The sequence below is a fragment of the Pistacia vera genome, unplaced genomic scaffold, assembly GCF_008641045.1.
Source record: "Pistacia vera cultivar Batoury unplaced genomic scaffold, PisVer_v2 Contig728, whole genome shotgun sequence".
NCBI classification, from domain to species: Eukaryota; Viridiplantae; Streptophyta; class Magnoliopsida; order Sapindales; family Anacardiaceae; genus Pistacia; species Pistacia vera.
The window spans coordinates 439,415-446,699 of record NW_022196588.1 but is presented as its reverse complement, the minus strand read 5'-3'; the positions used below and the strand labels follow the sequence as shown (position 1 = coordinate 446,699).

The 7,285-nt window shown below is 32.6% G+C and overlaps 1 pseudogene; it reads right to left on the bottom strand.

Moving 5' to 3' along the window:
* Positions 1-2,602: 2,602 nt before the first annotated feature.
* LOC116114910 lies at positions 2,603-3,997 on the bottom strand (annotated as a pseudogene).
* Between the last annotated feature and the right edge of the window lie 3,288 nt (positions 3,998-7,285).

Sequence of the window (7,285 nt, the reverse complement as noted above, 5' to 3'; positions counted from 1 at the left end):
TGCAACATTCTTGTTCTTGATTATGTGATAAACTCTTTTTCTAGAGTCAACCAAATATCCGCAGAAAACTGACATTTTGAGATTACACTGAACATAGACTCTGAATTGAGCTCAAAAGCCAGCTTACCAAAAGCTNTAGAAAAAAAAAAAATTCATTTCATAAATTTATTTTCAAAAACATATTTAAAATTAATATCATACACAACCTCATCAAGGCTTTACCCCTTTTTTTTTCCCTTCTGGTTGTATAGAGATGAAGAAAAGTCTTCCATTAGGAGCAATAAAACTTTGTATTTGCTAGTTTGACTATTTATTCTCTACATGGTTAATAAAGTGAAAATAAAATATTTAAATATCTGTGTAAGAGTAACTCTCTAATCAAGACGTTAAGATATTTGTTTTATCAGGATTATGCTTAAATACAATTAGATTTATCATCATTTGGTTGAAATAATATTTTATGAATAAATCCAATAGTATTTACAAATAATCATGATATACATACACAAAACGAAATTTTTCTCTAATCAAGACGCTTTGATATAAATTTTATTAGGATTATGCTTAATAATCACGTGATAATTAGCATAGAAAAAATTTATATATCAATAGGAACTACAGAAGTAACATAACTACTTATATGTATAATGACTTTATACAGGAGAATTATTTTGTGGAGGAAAATATTCCTGTTAATGCACTTATGATTGTTTGAAAAAAAAAAAAAAAAAAAAGTCATAAAGAGAACTGTAACCTTTAGGAATTTATATAACCAATGTGGATGAGTCGGTGTGAATTGTAATCCTAATATACTGTTGAGAAACGTTAGTCAACTGATCATGACATTATTTTGGTAATATTTAATATAAAATTATGTTCAAACTGGTGCAGTTTCTTTCATAGTTTTTGCAAATATATATATTATAAACAACTAGCACATTGCCAGCAAGCCAGCAATTGAAAGAAGAGAATCTTGTTATAACTCTAACACGGTTTAGTTTCTTAAAACTTGAATTAATCCTCAAAGTTGTATTCTGAGTCTAGCTAGAAGAAAATTTATATACGTATAATGATATACATTGCCATGAGCTGTGAACGTACACCACAAGAAAATTGTTTTTAAAATTATGGTTTTATGTTAGAACTCAAGCTCAAGGGAGACCCTAACCCAAAAGACCGGTTTGATAGGTAGGAAAGCCCCTAAGTTTAAGTATCACACTTATCGACATCCACGGCAGCTTTCACTCTATCGACACTGACTTGATGATAACCTTTTTTCCCACTTTGGACAGCTTCACTCATTGTAGCACCCCGTCCTAAGGAAAGCACATTGCACATTAATCTAGCTTATAGGTAGCCATTTCCGTAACTCAACTCTCAACGAAAACACCAATGTTAGAACTCAAATCCAAAGAAAAACACAACCCAAAAGACCGGCCTGATAGATGAGATAAACCCTAGGCTTAAGTATCACACTTGGTGGGTGTGAGATCCCAGTGTGAGATCTTAACATTTTCCAACGCAAAACAAGCATCGGAAAACACTAAAGTAGCACCGGAGAATATCTAACACGACGCTGAAAATTATAACATCGAATTCTAACACTTCACGAACCCTCAGGCTCACCTCGTCCATAGTGGTTACTGGTTACTCTATTGTATATATGCATTTTTCAATTGGTAGCCCTCACATGAAACTAATAATTTGATATTATCAATAATCTCCGGTCAATTGAGACCAACAATGCTATCAAATTAATTGGTGTTCTATACTTAAATGCAGGATTCAGACCTGCCATTATTAGAAGCCTTCGCACAACTTGCTTCTTATCTTGATAAAGCTACTCAAAATCAATTGGCAAAGGATCAACTATTACGTGAGTTGCTCAAACAAACCCAAGTAGCCCCTCTTACGGTTGAAGAATAATTAATGACTATTTATACGGTAACAAAGGGTTATCTTGATTCATTAGAACTTGGACAAATAAGAAAATTTCTTGTAGAGTTATTTACTTACTCAAAAACAAATAAACCTCAGTTTTAAGAAATCATATCTTGTACCCACACATTCATGGATGAAGCAAAAACCCTAACCCTTTTGAAAAAAGCTATTCATGAACATGGAACGCTTTCTACTTGAGGAATAATTATAAGTAAATTAAATGATCACTCTTAATCTTTATAATACTGAATTCGATTCAGAATTTTAATATTTCATTTTTTGATACACAAGGGCAAAAATTATGATTCTAAAACATTCTGATTCAATTTTCAAAGCTAATTTTCCGAATGTGAGGGCATTAGAGGGCTAGTCTTAAGAGCAAACAAACACATAGAATAAAAACTAAAAAATTTGAAAAGGATGAAAAAATAGAGTAAAAAATTATACAGCTTCACAAGTGATATCCTAATTTTACATTTTAGAGTTAAATATCATGAATAATTTCTCAATATTGTCCCAACATAATATATATGGTTATGTTTATTGAAAATAATGTTCCAATATGAGTACTTTTCAACTTTTGTAGGGTATAGATTATTTTAATACAATTAATGAAATTATAAAGAATTAGAGAGCAACAGAATAGTGATCAAAACTTAGATTACTAACTTCCATTTATTATAGCTAATGGTACAAATAAGACATGAATTGGGATACAAATGTATTCACCAATTTAAACTCTTATTATTACTCACAAAATAACAATGCCAAAGTAACATACATAGAATCACAAAGAAACTTAGTTATTCCTGGTAGCACATCAAATAAGTTCAAGAAGTAACTGTAAGCTTAATAGCCTTTTGGAGGTGGGGGTGACTTGTAAATGTATGGAGGGGGTGGTGATGGAGATGGTGGAGGCGGTAACTTGTAATAATATTGTGGATATTCTTCGTGTTTTGGAGGAGATGGTGATTTGTAGTAATAAGGTGGCTGTTCTTCATGCTTTGGTGGAGGTGATTTGTAATAATAAGGTGGGTGTTCTTCATGCTTTGGTGGAGGAGGTGGTGATTTGTAGTAGTAGGGTGGTGGAGGAGATTTCTTAGGTGGAGGGGGAGATTCATGGTAGTATGGTGGATGCTCTTCGTGCTTTGGCGGAGGGGGTGGGTACTTATAGTAGTATGGTGGTGGAGGAGATTTTTTCGGTGGAGGTGGTGATTTGTAGTAATATGGTGGATGTTCTTCCTTCTTTGGTGGGGGAGGGGGGACTTGTAGTAGTATGGAGGTGGAGGGGATTTCTTATGTGAAGGTGGAGACTTGTAGTAATAAGGTGGATGCTCTTCGTGCTTTGGTGGAGGTGGTGGGGACTTGTAGTAGTATGGTGGTGGGGGCGATTTATTTGGTGGAGATGGTGATTTATAGTAATATGGTGGATGTTCTTCTTTCTTTGGTGGAGGAGGTGGTGACTTGTAGTAATATGGTGGTGGTGGAGATTTCTTAGGTGGAGGGGGTGATTTGTTGTAATAAGGTGGGTATTCTTCCTTCTTTGGTGGTGGAGGTGGGGACTTGTAGTAGTATGGAGGTGGAGGAGATTTTTTGGGTGGAGGTGGTGACTTGTAGTAATAAGGTGGATGTTCTTCCTTCTTTGGTGGTGGAGGTGGTGACTTGTAGTAGTAAGGAGGTGGAGGAGATTTTTTGGGTGGTGGTGGAGACTTGTAGTAATAAGGTGGATATTCTTCCTTCTTTGGTGGAGGAGGTGGGGACTTGTAGTAGTATGGTGGTGGTGGAGATTCCTTTGGTGGAGGGGGTGATTTGTAATAATATGGTGGATGCTCTTCATGCTGAGGTGGAGAAGGAGGGGACTTGTAGTAATACGGTGGATACTCTTCATGCTTGGGTGGATAATGTGGGGACTCGTAGTAGTACTGTGGCGGCGGTGAGCTATACGTATAATCTGTAGCTCCAGCAGTGGTGGCAACAAGCAAAATTGCCGTAGCGTAAACCAAGCGAGGCCATTGCCCCGGCTGTCCCAGGGATCCCATTTCAAGTTTTTGGAACTCTTTTTGTGACTTGTTTGATAGAAAACACAAATGCCATGCACTCTTTATATAGTGAGATTTTCCAATCATTGATAACTCCAGATATATTTCTTTGATGTTTATAACAGCCTGGATTAAGACTTTAATAAATTAGTCCCCAAATCTCACAGTTAATAAGTGCTTTTTTCAACCTTACATTGGACATTGGAGCTTTCCTCTATATCTATTCTTCCCATATAAGCCAATGAACATTGAACAAGTCTTAAGATATATAGAGAGTAGTTATAAGATGCTTTACAGAAATACTTTTATATTCGCCTTGAAAGTGCTTCCCAAGCAAACACTTGATAAAAAAATAAATGAACAAAATGGAGATTTTTATGGACACCTTTGAGGTTTAGTCAAACAATAGAAGTCCCACAGATTTTAGAATGAAACATTTACACCCTTATAATTGACAGATGCTTTGTGAAAAATTATTCGGATACAGAATTTTGGTACAATAACTAATATGCCCTTATTTTATCTCTTCTTCATATGATCACATTATTAAATATATTAAATGATTTAGAAATATTAAACTTTGACAATTAACTAAGACACATGAGAAATAAAAAACATTTTTTTTTTTTTTTGTATATTTTACTCTTATAATAATTACTTTTCACAAACATCATTCAATTATAAAGACGTAAATGTTTCATTATGAAAGTTGTGGGTCTCTTTATTCTCTCACTAAACCTCAAGGGTGTCTGATAAAACTTCGTACAAAATATGAAGTCAAAAATAGACATAACATCTATAAACATAAGCTCAATATCTTACCAGTTGGTTACAAGTAATATTATTTTAGGAGCCAATATTTGATAATATTTTAGAGTAAAATCGTCTATCTAAAGATTGGTGAAGAGTCAGTGAAATAAATAATCAAATCGGTAGAATTATATATCTTATGATAATAATTTTTCTTTTTCTTTTTTTCGTGTATAATTGCCTGGATTTGATCTTTTAGTTTAATGTGAGCAAGTGTCATAAGATGGTTTTTACAATAAAATGTGATCCAGTTCAATAAAAACAAATAAAATGTGGTTTTGAGAGTGAGAGTTTAATTAAAACTGTTTTGGAAAATTGAGGAAAAAAAAAAATATATATATATATATATATATATTTATTTAAGAAGAAAATTCCCAAAGAATATTGTCATCTCTTCCCTTACCGCCTTATATTCTCTAAATCTTTCCTGAATTTACATTTAAAAAAATTCATTTCATAAATTTATTTTCAAAAACATATTTAAAATTAATATCATACACAACCTTATCAAGGCTTTACCTTTTTTTTCCCCTTCTGGTTGTATAGACATGAAGAAAAGTCTTCCATTAGGAGCAATAAAACTTTGTATTTGCTAGTTTTACTATTTATTCTCTACATGGTTAATAAAGTGAAAAATAAAATATTTGAATTTCTGTGTAAGAGTAACTCTCTAATCAAGAGATTATGATATTTGTTTTATCAGGATTCTGCTTAAATACAATTAGATTTATCATCATTTGATTGAAATAATATTTTACGAATAAATCTAATAGTATTTACTGTGAGAACTATATGAACAACAGTAGGGAGTAAGGGAAAAACAGAGGAGAAAGAACGAACAGAGTTTGTATCTGACTTTTCAAAATTAGTAAAGTGTTTTTGATACAGTACACTTTATACCTATATTTCTTATACAATAAGTGTCTTAGCTGAGCTGCCTAAAGCAACACTCTAACATACATAAAACGCTGCCGTATCACTTATTCTCAAACGGTGCGGTTTTGTTCTTTAGTCCAACATTTACAAATAATCATGATATACATACATAAAACAAAATTTTTCTCTAATCAAGACGTTTTGATATAAATTTTATTAAGATTATGCTTAATAATCACGTGATAATTAGCAAAGAAAAAATTTATATATCAAAAGGAACTACAGAAGTAACATAACTACTTATATGTATAATGACTTTATACAGGAGAATTATTTTGTGGGGGAAAATATTCGTGTTAATGCACTTATAATTGTTTGAAAAAAAAATAAAAAAAAAATGGTCATATAGAGAAATGTAACCTTTAGGAATTTATATAACCAATGTGGATGAGTCGGTGTGAAAGTGTAATCCTAATTTAATGTTGAGAAACATTAGTCAACTGATCATAACATTATCTTGGTAATATTTAATATAAAATTATGTTCAAACTGGTGTAGTTTCTTTGATAGTTTCTGCAAATATATATATTATAAACAACTAGCACATTGCCAACAAGAATGCCATGTTCTTGAAGGTAGGGAACTAAGCTTCTATATTCTCCACCCCAATCGATTTGAACACATTTTATTGAGGTATTAAATTGTTTTTCAACCAAGATATGAAATTGCTTAAAAACAGCCTAAGTTTCAGATTTGGCTTTTAAAGGGAAAAGCCAAGTGAATCTACTATGATCATCCAAAAATTGGATGTAATACTTGAACCCTTCAGGTGATGGGACTGGAGAAGGCCCCCAAAGATCAGAGTATATTAATTCTAGGGGTTTAGATGCATGGAATGAGGACCTAGGAAAAGTTGACTGATGTAACTTCCCATACTTACAAGCTTGACAAAATGTAATATCATTTTTAGTGTGATGAGGAATTTTTAATGCATGGAGGATTTTTGTAAGGACTGCCATGTGTGGATGACCAAGCCTCTTATGCCAAAGTAGAATATTTGTTTTTTGTGTTGGAAAAGACTCAAATTTATGCAATTTATTGATAGAATTGTGATCAATTACAGAGTGCATAGCATCTGAAACAAAAGAGTCAAAATGTTGTATTGTAACCCCCGTATTGCTTTGTGTTCACGTATGTTGTATATAGTTATGCATTGATATGACTCTTGCATGTGTTCACATTTTTTTATGTTGGACGAATGAAAAGATTTTGTTGGTTGGTTGTGATTTCCTTATTTGAGTTGAAAAAGAGAAATCCAGTTAATTTGGTAGGACTGGTTTGTTTGATTGATAAATAGAAGTGTTTTGGTTTAGGGGTGTTCAAAAAAATGCAAAAACCGAACCGAACCGCTAACCGAACCGAAAAAACGGTTCGATTACTGTTCAAAAAATTCAAAAAACCGAATTTTTGGTTCGGTTAACGGTTCGGGAGAAATTAGAAACGATTAACCGAAAACTGGTTTTCTAAACCGGTTTTTCAAATATATATATATATATATATTATATATTAAATAAATAAATAATAACCTAAACTAAAATAAATCCCTAATTCACTCAATC